This window comes from Lathyrus oleraceus, chromosome 7 (assembly GCF_024323335.1).
Source record: "Lathyrus oleraceus cultivar Zhongwan6 chromosome 7, CAAS_Psat_ZW6_1.0, whole genome shotgun sequence".
NCBI classification, from domain to species: domain Eukaryota; kingdom Viridiplantae; phylum Streptophyta; class Magnoliopsida; order Fabales; family Fabaceae; genus Lathyrus; species Lathyrus oleraceus.
In genome coordinates this window covers 144891923-144910472 of record NC_066585.1, presented here as the reverse complement: position 1 = coordinate 144910472, position 18550 = coordinate 144891923, and the positions used below count along the sequence as shown (strand labels likewise).

Genomic DNA, 18550 nt, shown 5'->3' with positions numbered 1-18550 from the left:
TTTTTATCCTTTCGTTGTCCTAAAACAGCGCCTACGGCGTAGTCACTTGCGTCACACATTATTTCGAAAGGTTCATTCCAATCCGGGGTCTGCATTATGGGCACGGAGATCAATGCCTGTTTAAGTGTTTGAAATGCTTCTAAACATTTATTGTCGAAGATGAATTCAGCGTCTTTCATTAATAATTCGGTTAAAGGTTTAGTTATTTTAGAGAAATCTTCAATGAATCGTCGGTAAAAGTCGGCATGTCCTAAGAAGCTTCGTATTTCCCTCACAGTTTTCGAAGGTTGAAGGTTTTCGATTACTTCTATTTTGGCTTTGTCTACTTCAATTCCTTTATTTGATATGATGTGTCCTAAAACTATTCCTTCTTGTACCATAAAGTGACATTTTTCCCAATTAAGTACTAGGTTTACTTTTACACATCGTTCTAGAACTCTTTCTAGGTTTTCAAGACATTCTTCGAAACTTTGCCCGCATACGGAAAAGTCGTCCATAAAGACTTCCATGATGCTTTCGAGAAAATCGGCGAATATTGCCATCATGCATCTTTGGAAAGTTGCAGGAGCATTGCACAAGCCAAACGACATTCGTCGATAAGCGAAGGTACCAAAAGAACATGTGAACGTTGTCTTTTCTTGGTCATCAGGATGAATCGGTATTTGAAAGAAACCTGAGTAACCGTCCAGATAGCAGAAATGAGAATGCTTGGCTAGTCGTTCTAACATCTGGTCTATGAATGCTAAAGGAAAATGATCTTTTCGGGTTGCTTTGTTTAGCTTTCTATAATCAATGCACATTCTCCATCCCGATTCAATTCGTTTGGTTATGATTTCTCCTTTTTCATTTTCGATCACTGTTATACCTCCTTTCTTTGGTACTACGTGTACAGGACTAACCCATTTGCTATCAGATATAGGATATATGATACCTGCCTCTAATAACTTCGTTACTTCCTTCTTCACTACCTCACTCATGATCGGGTTTAGTCTCCTCTGATGTTCCCTAGAAGTCTTACAGTCTTCTTCTAGCATGATGCGGTGCATACAAATAGAAGGACTTATCCCTTTAAGATCGGTGGTGTTGTATCCTAGTGCGGTTGGATATTTTCTTAAGATATGTAGGAGTTTTTCGGTTTCAAGTTTTCCTAGGTCTGCATTGATTATTACTGGTCGTTCAAGTTCCAAGTCTAGGAATTCATATCTCAGATTTTTGGGAAGTGTTTTCAGGTTGAGGGTTGGTTTCTTAAGGCATTGCGTAGGATCTGATGTTATCGCTAAACATTGGTTCAGTCTGTCTTCTACACGATAGTCGGACAAATCGTCATTTTCGAATTCTGTTTCTTTTATGCATTCATCGATGATATCCAGGAAGTAACATGTGTCTTCTATTGCAGGTGCTTTCAAAAATTGGGAAAGAATAAACTCAATTTTCTCTTCTCCTACTTCGAAAGTGAGTCGTCCTCGTTTTACGTCTATGATAGCACCGACAGTTACTAAGAAGGGTCTACCCAATATAATGGGGGTAACTTCATCTTCTCTTATGTCCATAATTATAAAATCGGTGGGAATGTAGAATTGACCTATGCGCACGGGAACGTTTTCAAGAATTCCTACGGGATATCTAACGGAACGATCTGCTAATTGCACAGACATTTTAGTTGGTCTTAATTCTCCCATTTCAAGTTTCTTGCATATGGACAAGGGCATAACACTGATACCGGCTCCTAAATCGCATAAAGCTTTGTCTATGACAAATTTTCCTATATGACAGGGTATAGAAAAACTACCAGGATCTTTAAGTTTAGGAGGCATATTTTGGATTATTGTGCTACACTCAGCAGTGAGTGTAACGGTTTCGTTATCTTCAAGTTTTCTTTTATTAGATAAAATTTCTTTTAAGAACTTAGCATATGAGGGAATTTGTGTAATAGCTTCTGTAAAAGGAATTGTGACGTTTAATTGTTTCAGTAGGTCAACAAATTTTTTAAATTGGCTCGCGTTTTTGGTTTTAATTAGCCTTTGAGGATAAGGGATTGGTGGTTTGTAAGGCGGTGGAGGTACATAAGGTTCTTTTTTTTCTACGGTTTCCTTATTACACTCTTCCTTTTCTTTAGGTTTACCTTCTTCCTCAGTTGACTTTTTAGAGTTTTGGTTCTCAATCCTTGGGTCAGATGGTCCTTCTACCTCTGTACCACTTCGTAATATAATTGCATGAGTGTGGCCTTTCGGATTAGGTTGTGGCTATCCAGGAAAGGTACCAGTTGGGGCAGCAGTAGGCGCTTGTTGTTGAGCTACTTGCGAGATTTGTGTTTCAAGCATTTTGTTATGGGTAGCCAGGGCATCTACTTTACTTGCTAGTTGTTTAATCTGTTCGCTAGTGTGTACATTCTGGTTTAAGAACTCTTTATTGGTTTGCTGTTGAGAAGCTATGAAGTTCTCCATCATGATTTCCAAGTTGGATTTCCTAGGAACGTTATTGTTAGGTGTAGATGGGGTCGGCTTTTGATATCCAGGTGGTACAGCTGGAGCTTGACTGGGAGCTTGACCTGGTGCGTATAAAGCGTTGTTACTTTTATACGAGAAATTAGGATGGTTCTTCCAGTTTGAGTTATAGGTATGCGAGTAAGGATTTCCTTGAACATAGTTCACCTGATCTGTTTGAATTCCTGTTAGGAGTTGACAATCTGTAGGAGTGTGACCTTGAATTCCACAGACCTCGCAATTTTGAGTTACGGCAACCACGGTGGCTGGAGGTGATACATTTAAACTTTCAATTTTCTGGGCAAGAGCATCCACTTTTGCATTGACATGATCAAGGCTACTTATCTCGTACATGCCACCTTTCATTTGAGGTTTTTCTACCACTGTTCGGTCGCTTCCCCACTGATAATGATTTTGGGTCATGCTCTCGATAAGTTGATAAGCGTCGGTGTAAGGTTTATCCATAAGCGCACCACCGGCGGAGGCGTCTATTGTTAACCTTGTGTTGTACAAGAGACCATTGTAGAAGGTGTGAATTACTAACCAGTCCTCTAAACCATGGTGTGGACAAAGTCTCATCATGTCCTTCTATCTTTCCCATGCTTCGAAAAGAGATTCGTTATCTTTTTGCTTAAATCCATTTATCTGGGCTCTCAACATAGCTGTTTTGCTTGGAGGAAAATATCGGGCAAGAAAGACTTTCTTCAACTCATTCCATGTGGTGACTGAGTTGGAAGGAAGAGACTGAATCCATCTTCTAGCTTTATCTCTTAACGAGAAAGGAAAGAGACGAAGTTGAATTTCCTCTGAAGTGACACCATTAGCTTTAACAGTGTCAGCGTATTGGACAAATACGGATAAATGAAGGTTTGGATCCTCGGTAGGATTTCCAGAAAATTGATTCTGTTGCACTGCCTGCAACAGCGAAGGTTTAAGTTCGAAGTTGTTCGCTTCGATTGCGGGTGGAGCAATACTCGAATGCGGCTCATCCTGCGATGGAGCAGCGTAATCTCGAAGAGCACGAGCTGGTTCGGCCATCGCTGGTATCGTTAAAGGAAGGAGATTTTTGAGATCAGGAATTTCGATTGGAGGAAGATTGTTTCTAGCACGATACTCCCGAATTCGTCGTAATAATCGGAGATATCGTTCGACGTCGTTGATTCGTAAGTAGTACGGCTCGCCTTGTGAGCGAGTGTGTGTCATACAAATCAACGAAAAAGGGAAAATAAAAATAAAAATTGCCTTAGTCTCTACAGCGTAACAGAAGAGTTACGATATCGACTAAATAAAAGTCCCCGGCAACGGCGCCAAAAACTTGATCGCGACTTTAGGAGTCTATCGGGGTACTAACTGCAAGTGCACAGTCTAATCGCGTAGTTTTAAAAGATATCGATCCCACAGGGACTTAATGAATCGATCTACCGTTTTTTTAGGGTTACTGCGTAAAGCTAAGGCATTTGATACTTTAATGATTAGGGGGAAAAGTACAACTAAATTTGGATCTAGATAAAATATCAAATAATATGGATATCAGTATGTAGTTCGTCGTAATTAGGGAATCAAATCTTCGTTGGTCTTTTTCTTAATTTTAAAATAAGTCTTTTCAGTAGACACTATTAATTAAAAGTCTTTTCCTCAAACTCTCGCTCTGTTGAATTAGACTATGACTTTATATTTTAACGTACGCTCTCACTATTTCATTAAATCTAAAATCACTTTTGAAAATAATAGAATCTATGGAAACTCCTTTTGAGAAAATACTAACCGTTTAAACGCCCTCGTCTCAAACTCTCGCTCTGTTGACTTAGATTATATGATTAAACTTAAATGCTTAACTCTCGTCTTCACATTTAACTTTTAAAAATAATTTTTGAAAATGATTAGAATTTAATTAACCTTAAAAATTGCTTTCGCCCTGATTTAAAGTTAATGTTCAATTTACACTGTCCAGTTAAAAACTCAAACCGTCATTCTATTGATTTTAACTTCTTTATGTCTTTTACTCTCGTACAAAAACCTTGGTATTAACTTTGTAAATTGAGACCAGAAAAAGAGTGACTATATTCTGAAATAAATTTAAACCAACTCAATTTCGATTCCTTTATTCCGCTTACTTTACATACCGATATCTAAATTAATTAGCCAGACATGATAAATATGCATAAACAATAATCATGCATAAATACGGCCATATCAAACAAACAATATATATAAACAGCGGAACAAAGTATATGTAAATTAAAACTATAAATCAATTAATTAATGAACCTGGAAAGATACTAGAAATCTGGATTTTATCTCCTAGCTTCGATGCTCGAACACTCCACCACAAGCCGGTTGGATTTGTTCTTCACAATTCTCAATCAGATAGGAAAGTAAAAACAAGGAAATAAAATACTATGATCTAACGTAAGGTTAGATCCAGTAAAAATTACACAATAATTTCCAGTGTAGAAACTATCGTGAGAAAATAAATTGTATGCTTCGAAAATTAAACTAGAAAAGAAAAGAAAATAAATTGCTTGAAAATTTATAGTGCTGGAAAAATAATGCTGGAAAAATAATACTGGAAAAATTGTACGGAGAAGAGAGAGCTTCAATTGGCTTTTGTGAGGTTTATTTATATTAACCTCCCAAAATAACCATCTCCTAGAATGTGTCTTCAGTATGGTCCAAGCGTCTCCGAGTGCATGAGAAAATTTAGGGGAAACCGTCCACTCCGTTACGCACGTAAAGCCTAAAATATAGGATGGACTGTATGACATCCGTCACACTATGTGTTACGGTCGTAACACTAGGTTTTAGGACGTGGCGATCGGCACGTGCTTGTCGCGGTCGTGACAGATATTTTCTTTGTTCCAAACGTGGGCTGGGCTTTGGTGCTTCAGCTTGCTGCTTTTCCTAGAAAATCTTCTTTTTGCACCCATTTCCTTTCTTTTTCACACGTGCTTTAAATAATGATACCTGAAATAAATAATAAGAAAATACCGAGTAATATCGAATAATATAAAATAAATTGAATCAAATAACGATATACTTTAATTAAATCAAGTCTAAAAATATGATATATTTTCATGTTATCAACAACTTCACAACGATCATGTTAAAGATGAACTTAAAGGGATCTTCAATGATGTATCAGATGAAGTTTCAAATTGCAAGCACTTGGTTACATAAAAGTTGGCATTGGCCAAGTCCTTTTGCATAGGAATGTTGCCTAAATTCTAAGTCCAATTGCCCAAGATCAAACCAACAGTCCACACAATAGTTTTTTAGGGTTTTTGTTTCTTATTATGTACATTAATGGTCAAAGACCACACAAACAAACAAAATATACACAAACAAGATATATCACACAATATGGTACAAGTGGACAAAGTGAAAATGCATTAATATAAACAATTAGAATGGTATGAATAGTGGCAAATGAATAGAGCTTAAAAATTAAAGTGCATTAAAAGTAAATGGCTTGAAATTAAATGTTAGCTGTTAATGAATTAGAAGTTAGTATTGTTTTTGCTTTTGCTTTTCATTTTAAGTCATTCTTTTGAGAACACTCAACCCACTTATCACAAGCATGAATCCTTGAACCAAGACATCTTCCAAAGGAAGGAAAAAAGGACAAGTTTCCACACAATACCATGAAAGAGGGGAGACTTACAATCTCACTAACTAGAATGCTAGGCCTTTTTGTGTCAAAAATTTAGCGCTATGTTAAGCAATCGCAATTGGACTTATGTAGAAGTCACAACTATTTGAGGCCGGACAATAGAATTTTGGTGTTAATGCATGTTAGAGACATAGTATAATGGACTATGCTCATAAAACATACCACACACAAAAAGAATATGCAGAAGAGGTGGCCTAATCTCGTCCATACTCATGTTGATTTTTCAATCAACTAACCTTAGGACCTTGAGATATCATAGGCCAAATGAAATGGATGCATAAAGAAGGGGAATTAGATGAAGAGGGAGGGGAATAGATCAAAACTTAAATTGGTCAAAGGAGGACTTTTACCAAATTAAGATCATTCATTCATCTTAGGAGATGGAATGTACATTTCACCAATCCCCTAAATCCAATGATCTTAACCTGGCAAAGTCAAATTAACTTTGACCAAGACCCAACAACACAAGTCAAACTTATACAAATCATCAAGATAGCTCAACATAATTATTTGGCATTTATTCAATTTAAAAAAAAATACTAAAAATAATGCATTAAATTAAATATGATTTGTCAAATTCCTAAAATCTCATCAAAACACCAAACAAATGGCCATGAGATTATCATAGGTCAAACAAGGTCAAAGGACCTTGGAGAAAAAATTTCAGAATTTTTGGAGACTTAAAAGTATTTTTAAACAATTAAAAATATTCAATAAATCAATTAAATCAAGAAAAATATTAATAATGATCAAAAAAATCATTTTAATTCAAAATATGAAAGAAGAATTTATTTAAATTTTTTTGGTGAAACTCTCATATTTTTTGGATCAATATTAAAACTAATATGAATTAATGAAAATCAAATGAAATAAAATGAAAATAAAAAAATCAAAAAAATGTGGCCCACTTGATCTCCCTCATTAATTGAGGTGGCAGATCAAGTGGACATGAGCGCGCGTTCCACCAGACACCCGGTCAACTGTTCCACACGCGTGGTAATTACTTTGGGCGCTCAGGATTAAAACATTTCAAATGAGATCAATGGCTCAGAACCTATCCAACACACCACCGGCGCTGGACCTCCGGTCACCTTCTTAGGCGAGGTCCACCGGACTGGTTCACTCATCACCATCACCAAATTGAAAAAAGAGGATATGATCTGAAAGAAAAATTGGCGTTGACCGTATAACACAAATCTGACATCAATTTCAACTAACTCCAAATATATAGAAAGATATGAGGAGTTGAATTTTGAGGTGTGTCAACTGAGTTGCTTCGATTTGACCTCAAAGCAACTCAATCTTCTTGCCTACATTGGTAGGACTTCACACAACCAAAGATCCAAGAGAATTGATGAGAATTGAGTGAGAATCGAAGAGAAGAAGATTTCTGAAAATTACCTTCAATGTTGTGCAGAAATGGATCTTGCTTGCTTCAAAATTGACTTGATCACACTCGAGGAGCTAGCAGAAGTGGTTTGGCAATGGTACAAAGTTTTGGATCCTGGAGTTTTTGAATCTCCAAACAGTGAGATTCAAACTCAATTTTCAAGTTGAAAATTCTCAGGTTTCCCTTTGAATTATGAGGGTTTCAATTGGGGGGCAAAGCTGGCGCGCAAGGGGTGTTTGAAATGAGCTCAGAGGCCTTGTATTTATAGCATTTGGGATTGATAATTGGACACTTGAAAAATTGCTAAAAATGGCAAGGGAGATGCACAAGCATGCATGGGCGTGTACAGGCCCATGAAGCAATCCATTATGATCCAATTACAACTGTACTGAAGTTCAAATCATGCTTGAATGACAAGGCAAAGTGAAATGGAGTTTTGGACATTTGATTTTCTCCAATGATGCAGACCTGTTAAGACCATGTGCAGCCCTAACAAACCTCATCCAAAATGTATGAAATAGGGTTTTTTTGGAAAACTTAGATCAAGGGGAACAACTTTGATGTTGGACACTTTTCCAATTGGAACTTGGATCATGGTGAATTTTGAGGTGGAAGTTTGGAATTTTCAACATGTTGAAAATTTTTCTAAGTGTTAAGTCATATATCTCAATATTCCACCTTACTTAACTTGTTATGTGAGCTCCAAATGAGAAAAGTGTCTTCATCAAAGTTGTATCTCTTTCAAAGACCTTCAAAATGGTTACCAATTTCATGTCATTTGGATTTAGAATGATAGAGTTATGCATTTTTGAAGTTGAGGAAAATCACTTGTTCAATGGTATAGGTCAAAAATGACCTATAATGTATCCTCATATTACATGCTCATAAAAGTTGATTTAGCTCTCACTCCAAATATCAAAGTTGAAGTAGACATCTTGAATTTAATTGTGCAACTCGGAAGTATTTCATCTCATAAAAATTGAGCAAGTTATGACCTTGTGAAGTTGACTTTTAAATTAGGGTTTAGACAAAATGACCTATAATGTTTCCACATAGAAAATGATTTTCCAAGCAACACTAGCTCTAGGTCTCAACAAGAAAGTTGTTTGGAATGTTATTTAGAGTAACTTTACGCTTGGAATCATTTTCATATGGTGAAAATTATAGGAGATAGGGTCTAGGGAGACCTAGTTTTGATCAAATGAATTCATCTGGCCAACCACCATCAACTAACTTGCTAACTTCCAATTCTCTTGACTTTTTAGGCTTATGGTAGATCATATATGCATAAGATGATGAAATTTGAAGTGTACCTTGAGAAATTTGATCAATTGGTGAGGAAGCTTGTTGAAGAAGTTACTCAAGATACCCAGACAAACTAGGGTTTCTAAGGCAAACTACCTCCAAACTCTTGAAGAATACTTGATCAATATAACATGTATAGATCATTGGGACTCACATATGATGCTTTGAGACATTGTGGATCAATCCTTAATTGTACTTTTAGCCATGAGGGTCTTAAACCCTAGATGTGAACTTGATAGATCAATGGGGATCATGCCCTACCTACAAAGGGGTTAGACAAATACAAAGACATACTTTTGGTATTTTGGTTAGTAAAAAAAATGATAATATACAAGTATGATACAATCACATAGTGATTGGTAATCTCTCCCAAAACAAATCCAATGAAAGAGGGGTAAGGAGAATGCCAAGGTGTGATCCCAATGCATATGATGAAATTGCATGAGGGATCTTAGGGTCAAAATTGGGGTCTTACAGTTGCCCCTATTTAAGGACATTCTAACTGAGGAGGTGAAGGTTAAAATCTTCATATCAACTCACTAGAATGGGCTTAAATAACAACATAGAAACAAATTTTGGCCCCTAAGAGACCTCATGATGCATATGATATGAATGTAAAAGCAAATTCTTTGTGGGGGAAATGTTGCCACAAAGGAAAAGAAATCAGAGAAACCGAATATCCGCAAGAGCATAATGCATTCCATAAGGAAAAACTCACTAGGGAGACAGAGACTCTGAGGGGGAAAAAGGATTATGCGTAGGCCAAGCTACGACTTAAAATTGCTGAGGGACTAGAGAGATTCCATAAAAAATGGAAAGACTCTGGAGTAAATCAGGGTAAAGCTGAGGTACTTGAATCATTGCAGGAAAAACGATTTCACTAATGAAACGCGCACTCAACTCAACTAGGGAAGAAATAAACTTCAACACAGGAGGAGCAGAAGTCTATTATCTATTACCTGTTACTGGGTGAGGAGATAATAGAGATCTGATAGAGAGGACATCCGTCATCGGTTAGGATGAACATATCAAGGATGACTCGCCTGGAAACCACCAGGAGGGAGTATTCATTACCGGTTACTGGGTAAGAATAGCCTTGCCGGGAAAAACTGCAGAAAATAGGATTTACAACTACCAGTTACTGGGCAGAAGACCAAAGATCAGAATACCTGTCACCAGTTAGGGTGAACATATCAAGGATAGACTCAGAAGGGAAGAAAATTTGTCATCGGTTAAGATGAACATATCAAGGATAGACTTGCCTGGGATGTCAAGGAGGATATTCGTCATCGCTTAAGATGAACATATCAAGGATAAACCAACTGAGCAAAAAGTAGGAATTACATTTATCGAATGCTGGATAGAACACCATCAAACAGAAAATCCGTCACCGGTTAGGATGAACGTATCAAGGATAGACTCTGTTGAGGAGCAAAATAGGAATTACATCTACCAGTTACTGGATAGAATACCACAAAGAGAAAATCTGTCACCGGTTAGGATGAACATATCAAGGATAGACTCTGCAAAGGGGAAAGAAAAGCAGGATTTACAACTACCAGTTACTGGGTAGAAGACCGCAAAGAGAAGGAAACCCGTCATCGGTTAGGATGAACATATCAAGGATTAGCTCTCTAGGGAACAAAATAGGGATTACAACTACCTTTTTACTAGGTAGAATACCAAGGATGAGAGTATTCGTCATTGGTTAGGATGAACATATCAAGGATAAACTCAGACAGGGGAAGAAAATATCCGTCATCGGTTAGGATGAACATATCAAGGATATTCTTCTGGGAAAAGAATGAATCCACTAGGGACTCTACTGATGGGGAAAACAGGGGTACCTTTGTCGGGTATTGGGCAAGAAGTAACAAACTGCAAACTAAGAAGAATATTACCAGTTACTGGGTAATAAACTCTTAGGGGACCCAAAGCATCTATCTAGGTAAGAACTAGAAAGAAACGGTCAACCAAGACTCAACCCAATGAGGATATAACTCAAGGGGAGTGATTCCATCCAGATAATCCACTAGGGAGGAAACTAAAACAAAAATCCTCCACGAGGAAATAACTCAGTAGGGAAAGGAAAAAGGTTAAAGTCTTTCTGCTTAAGGGGCCGACACTCTAAAATTGAAGGAGGACAAACACCAGATTTGTATGGGGATAAAGTACCGCCATAACAGAGAATAAGAGTCTCAAACAATGAATCAACCAATATGATGATATAATCATGCAATTATGAAATTATATGAGTGTATATGTATATGTATATGTATATGTATATGTATATGTATATATGATGATTATGCTGACAAAACGATCGCAAAGGATACGAAGGTGTCGCAAAAATTTGCATCATCGATACAATCCTCGATCAATCCATAAAAGAGGGGAACAACTACCGGAGCAAAGAGATCAATATCCCAAAGGCTCAACCCTAGCCGGGGAAGGAGGAAACCTGCTGAGGAAAGGAAACGTTATCAAATCTGCAGGAAATTCTAGGTCAACACCATATCAAATGGGGTATAACCGTACAAAGGATAAACACAAATAGTTGCTCAGGAACCAGGAGGAAACTCTGACTAGGGATCGAGATGGATGGTGTCATACCCCAAAATTTGCCTGTTAATTTTTATGATAAATTGATTCCTGCATGGCATTCATTTCACATTTGCATTCATTCATTAGCATAAATTCTCATATAAATTATAAATTTTAATTTATTTATTATGTGATACAAATATAAAAAAATAATAATAATTTTGGTTATCTGTATGATATAAATAAATTTTATATATATAAATAAAATAGTTTTAATTTAATGATAAATAAAAATAGATTTGAATTTTAATTGTATAATTAAAATTTTAAATTAATTTTATTTGTTAAAGCTCATTAAATTATAATAACTATTTTTTATAATTTAGTGGTCCATGTTCCATTTATTCATTATTTATAAATAGTATTTATTTAGTAATTCACGTTTTTTACTTAATAAAATTTATTTATAAGAGTAACATTTTTTTAAAAGCTCATAAATTATAAAATAATTTTGGTTGATATAAGTAAGAATAATTTTGATTTTTTTTTAAATGATGAAAGTAAAAATAGAAATAGGTTTAAATTTTAATTCAATTATGTAACTAAAATTTAAATTAATTTTTATTTAAATTATTCATTATTTATAATAATATTTGTATTTAATAAATATTTAGCAAGGTTAAACCCTAACTCTCCTAAAGTATAGGAAGGGATCCAAATATTTAACAAGGTTAAACCCTAACTCTCCTAAAGTATAGGAAGGGATTCAAATATTTAGCAAGGTTAAACCCTAAAGTATAGGAAGGGATCCAAATATTTAGCAAGGTTAAACCCTAATCCACACCATTATAAATACTTCATATGGCTGCAGCGAGAGGGGGACGAAAAAGAGGAGAGATACAGCAGAAGAAGATACACAAGGCAAGGCAGAAGCAAGAAGATTCACGGGCAGGGAAAAGAGAAGCAGCCATAAAGCACTCATAGCCTGAATAAGAACAACACACATACAGTGAGCAAGCTAGAAGAATCAAATCCCCAGTAAGTGTTCATTATGGAATTTGCATCCAGCATGATTACCTTGCAATACTCCTTAATTCATGCATGAATAATATTGGTTTAATATATATATTGAGATGATGTATTCATGGTTTGGTGGATGTTGATATTGCTTTATTCAAGTATGCATCTGTTCTTGATATGTCATAGCATGTTGGAGAAATTCTGTTTGCATGATTAAAGAATTATATCTGCCATTTGATTATTATTATATGAGTGTTGTTTCTAGCATGATTATGTTTATTTCACATGTTACGTTGTTATTACATAATAATGATGATGATGATATAATGGTGATAATATAAATCCTTGGTTGTCTTTAACATGTATGTGTAAGGTTTGTTTTATCATTATCACTTGCAGTAAAGAGAACTAATACATGAGTAAAATAATATAAGCTTCTTGATTTGTGCATCGCTATTTTTATTATTGCATGATGATTACATATGATCTTATTTTATGTGTGTGGTTTGATATAAGATGAAGTTACAGGTTTGTTGTATTCACATGAAAGAAACAGCATGAGAAAAAATAAAGTAGCTTGCCGTAAGAGAGAAAGCTGTAACATGCATGGTGGTGTTGTGTCAAAATGGAAAAATCCATGTAGAATTAATATATATTTTAATGAAGGCGAATAAATAATGAATGGACCAACATGGCTCGTTGGTAGCTCCCCCCTCACTGCAATGTAGAGGTCCTGGGTTCGAGCCCATAGGACCTATTTTTTAGCTCTTTAGTGTTTTTACTATGTTTACTCCCTTTCCACTATAATTAATTCACCACTATTTTTCTATTATTCAAATAAAACCCATTAATTAATTTTCTAATTAATAAATCTAATTATATTTTTTTCTCTTTTCTTTTAAAATTTCTATCAATTTAGTCTATGTTTTTCCATAAATTCATAAAAAAAAAAGTTTCTATTATTATAGACTAAAAGTATTCTTAATTCATTCTTAAATTTAGTTTATTTATTTCATTTGTCATGAACTTTCTATCTAATAGATTTAATTAGGATTTTTTTTATTTCTTTCTTTTTAGTTTAGTTAGGTTTTATTATTTGGTATGCCCTTTCTATTATTCAAATAAAACCCATTAATTAATTTTCTAATTAATAAATCTAATTATATTTTTTTCTCTTTTCTTTTAAAATTTCTATCAATTTAGTCTTAGTTTTTCCATAAATTCATAAAAAAAAAAGTTTCTATTATTATAGACTAAAAGTATTCTTAATTCATTCTTAAATTTAGTTTATTTATTTCATTTGTCATGAACTTTCTATCTAATAGATTTAATTAGGATTTTTTTTATTTCTTTCTTTTTAGTTTAGTTAGGTTTTATTATTTGGTATGCCCTTTTAATTTTGTACTCGTTAATTAAGATTTAGATATTTTGTATCCCCTTTTAAATTATGTACCCCCCATCCCGAAGCCATGTAATAGCGTAGTCTTATTTTTCGCACTTTAATTTTTCCATACTGTGAATATAATTGTCTAGATGTATGCTAATAGGATTGCATGGAAAGATAAATAATCGAACTTAGATAAATTAATTCAAGATAATATATCTGAATCCAATCATTTCCACACTTGCACCTCTAGGGTAACCATCTCTTTGTTGCCTTACGATATTACGGTCATATCCCGCGAATGTGGGGATACCCTTAGCCAAGACCCTTTCGATTAAATCATCATCATCCCTAAACAGATAAGTCATAGTCCCTTCGATCAAAAGGTCAATGTCCCTACAAGATAAATCATAGTCCCTCGAACGTTGCCTTCGAATATATGACCTTGTCCCTCGAAAGTTGCCTTCAAATATATGGCTTTGTCCCTCGATGACCCTTCGTTGTAGCCTACGATTAAATGATGATCGTCCCTTCGAATGCTAAGGTATCCTTATAAATGTTGCCTTCAATGACCAATCGACGACCCCCCGATGTCCCTTTACATCCAAAGGATAAGACTACTTACTTCTCAATAGTAAGGACAGTTTTACCCTCCTAAGGATAGGAAATACCTATAAAGACCTTGGTTAGGTATAACTCTTAAATGCTTGCTCACAGCTTAAAATACTTTTCACACCTCACACTTTTCAAAACATCTTTTAGAAAATCACCACTTGGTATACATTCGCACCAGAATCATCGCCGAGTTATATTTTTCTAAACATCTTTCAAAATCAAACGAGATAAACACTTTGTATACATTTGTACAAGAATCATTACAAAGTTAAACTCTCCTTTCAAAATATTTTCTAAACACACCACATTTCTCAAACACTTTCTCAAACAAGGAAAACATAAGTGAGTTAAGCAATTAAGAGCCCATGGATAACCATGGATACGAAGGGTGCTAACACCTTCCCTTTGTATAATGTACCTCCCGAACTCAAAATCTAATCAAGGTCTTTCCTGTTCTTTTCCTCCTTTCCTTATTGGATAAAAGAAAAGTCGGTGGCGACTCTTGCTATCCGCAACATAGCTTTTCAAAGCAAAAACACAAAGTCAGTTCACCGTATCACAGAACTGGCGACTCTGCTGGGGAATCTTAAAAAGAGAGGTTACCTTAAAGATACGATCACTTATGTTTTCGAATTGTTTCTTTGTCTGATTTACTTTTAAGGGATTGTTTGGGTACTCTATGCTTGAGTGAAAGATCCTACACCCGGATCTAGTGTACCTTAGGTAAGTAGCAAGAGATCATCGCGACTGTCCGACGTATACTGGAATGGTTAAAATGATGGCTACGGTTAATGTGACACTTTGGATGTCCTGATGTTCCTCATGTTTACTTGAGGAAAAATTTGGTGTCTGCGTGGTGTCATCAAAGCATTAACCAGACCTTTAGAACCCTAATTGACTCATCCTAGCCATTAGAAAGTAGTGAGATAACTGACTTCGGTTCCGACTGGGGTTGGTTGATACTCGATACTACACTCTTTGAGATTGGACTTTAGGGAAGTTTTGGTCAACCGCTTGGTGTTGCACTGAAGTGGACTTAAGGAAAGGTCAATGATTTGAGATCCTTCTAGAACCCGGTTACTATTCTAGGACAGGTTGAACCAACCAAACTTCAGTGGGGAGGGTACTTACCTGTGGAACTCATGCAAGCCTTAAAACCTAGGAATGATTGTGGTGTAACTTGTTTGTGCTTGTTACTTACTTGACATCATAACATCATAACATCATGACATCATGACATCATGGCATTGTACTAACCATTTCGAGGACTTAGGGATTTAACTTTGCTCTATTTTGTAGGGATATGGCTTCCAGGAAGACCATCCGGATCAATTTTGTAGCAACCTCTCCTCAACTCAAGGATTTAGTGTCGGAACTTCCCGATCATGCTTAGTTCATCAAGAAACATGGTTATCTCCTCAATTTAGTTACCACCGATTTCAAGGAAGATATGATGAGAGTTCTATTCCAGTTCTTCGATCCTAAACATCATTGCTTCACCTTCCCAGATTATCAGTTGGTACCCAAATTAGAAGAATTTTCCAGGTTGCTTGGGATACCTATCCTTGATCAAACACCTTTCAGTGGTTTAGAAAAGATTCTGAGGTCTGAAGAGGTTGTCGCGGCTTTACACATGACAAAGTCCGACATTGAAACTAATTGGGTAACAAGAAGTGAAGTTAAGGGTTTACTTGCCAAATTTCTGATAAATAAGGCCCGAGAATTCCTAAAAGCTATGAGTGTTCTAGCATTACTTGTAACACCCTTCTAAAATACCCCAAAAATATTTAATTAAAATAGCAATATATCAATCAGAGTAATTATGCAATTAAGGGTGTCACACAATCACTTCACACCATGTTCCAAAATATCCTGTCATGCTCATTTATTTAATCAAAATAAAACATTTGCATAATACGCAGCGGATACAAACTAACAACATTCAAACCATGTAATACATTACATGTAAAGTAGTTCAACAACCAAATGAACACATAGCAAAACATCCCATCCCGATGTTACATCTATCAGAGCATGACCCACTAAGGAACTACACTAGACTCCAAGCACTAGCTTCTACTCAATCACTGCTCGTTACCTGAAAAATAGTTGTAAGGGTGAGTTCCTCAATCAATATAATGAGCATTATAAAATATCATGTCATGTTAAGTAATTTAACACATTAATCACCCTAATCACATCACACATTCGGTAACGACACATCAATTCAAATATCATACTCAATACCAATATAATTCATGCTCATACTCAATATCAACACAAACACACGTATAATATTGGAATGCATCCATTCATATTATACGCCATACACCTATTATGCAATGAGACTCCATGCATGCGGTACCGACTATTTGTGAACATATAGTTCACCTCACCGTCCAAATCCAGGCACGGCTACCAAGCCCACTAGTCCCACTCATTTGAGACCTAGTGACTCACTCACTAATTCCTCACCATGGGAATTAGCTACCACCCCAAGGGCCATGCTATGCACGCTAATTCACCTAGCATGCAAACATCAACAACAGTCCAAAATGACTAACTCACTAATTCCTCACCATGGGAATTAGCTACCACCATAAAGGCCACAATATGCATGCTAATCACCTAGCAATGCTAAATCATCAACCACAATTCAAGAATAGACATATGCTCACACTCTAAGCCATAAAACAGTCTATTCACAAATGCACACATAACTGATACATTCACAAGATCATGCATACCATCACACATCATCAGTATTTTATCACATAAGCATATCAGATCATGCCAAAGAACAACCACAGTATTAGCACACTCTACTAATACCTATACTACTCAAAACAACGGGAATGATCCCTAATATATCGTACATCAGCTAAATCACATTACTCAGCTGAACAACCAAAAACTGCACAACAACAGCACAGAAAAATCACAATCCTGCCCATACGCGTATTGCCTAGTCCCATACGCGTATGGCCCATCTCCTGACCAAATCCCATACGCGTAACACCATCTCATACGCGTATGCTACGCGTACCACTTCCCCATACGCGTATCAACAGAGACCAACTACGTTCAAAACATCATCTTCCTCATCCATACGCGTATTGCCTAGTGCCATACGCGTACCGGACCATCTCATACGCGTATTGCCTAGTGCCATACGCGTATGACCAGAAACCAGAATTTCCAGATCTGCTATGGCTTTCTCTGCTACGAGATCTATCCAATTCAACCTTCCACAGTCCAATTTTTACACAGTATTCGTCATATCATCTAACACAAATCATATCTTATTCAATCTCACAAATCCTAACACTATTGCATCTAATTCCTACGAATTTCCTTCAATTATAATCCAAATTTCGTTCATCCAATATTTCACAATTTTCATCATACATCATTCCAATCAGAGGTAAATCAATGGTTTATCACTACCCAGTACATATTATCCCATAATACCCATTAAACGATGATAAACCCCCCTTACCTGAGTTAATCCGGCGAATCTTTAAGCTTCAAGCTCTTCCTCTCTTCAACCCTTGTTCTCTGGCTCTCTTTCCACTTTTCTGTCTCTTTTCCTTTTCACGTGAAAATAACCCTTTTACCAAATGGGACCTTTTCTAATTCCAACTTTTATTCCAATAAAATAATAACCCAATAATAATAATTCCAATAATAATATTCCAATTATTTAATTAAATTAATAAATATATTATTAACTTAAATTAAATAATTATCTTATTTTTATCGGGGTGTTACAACTCTCCCCCACTAAAAGAGTTTTCGTCCTCGAAAACATACCTCAAGCGAATAACTCTGGATAAGACTCCTTCATCTGACTCTCAAGTTCCCAAGTCACATTGCCACCTGCTGGTCCTCCCCAAGCTACCTTTACCAAAGCAATCTCTTTACCCCGCAACTGCTTCAACTCTCGATCCTCAATCCTCATAGGTGATGTTTCAACAGTCAGGTTATCTCTCACCTGGACATCATCTACTTGGACCACATGCGACGGATCATGAATGTACCTCCTCAACTGAGACACATGAAAAACCTCATGTAGATTCGCAAGTGACGGCGGTAAAGCGATACGATAGGCTACCTCTCCTATCCTCTCCAAAATCTGA

At 36.0% G+C, this 18550-nt stretch overlaps 1 non-coding gene across 1 annotated transcript; it reads left to right on the top strand.

The window, feature by feature from the left end:
* Window positions 1–3036: 3036 nt before the first annotated feature.
* On the top strand, window positions 3037–3143 carry LOC127108715 (small nucleolar RNA R71). Its single transcript, XR_007796235.1, has one exon. It is a non-coding gene; the product is annotated as a small nucleolar RNA R71 (small nucleolar RNA).
* The last annotated feature ends 15407 nt before the right edge of the window (window positions 3144–18550 follow it).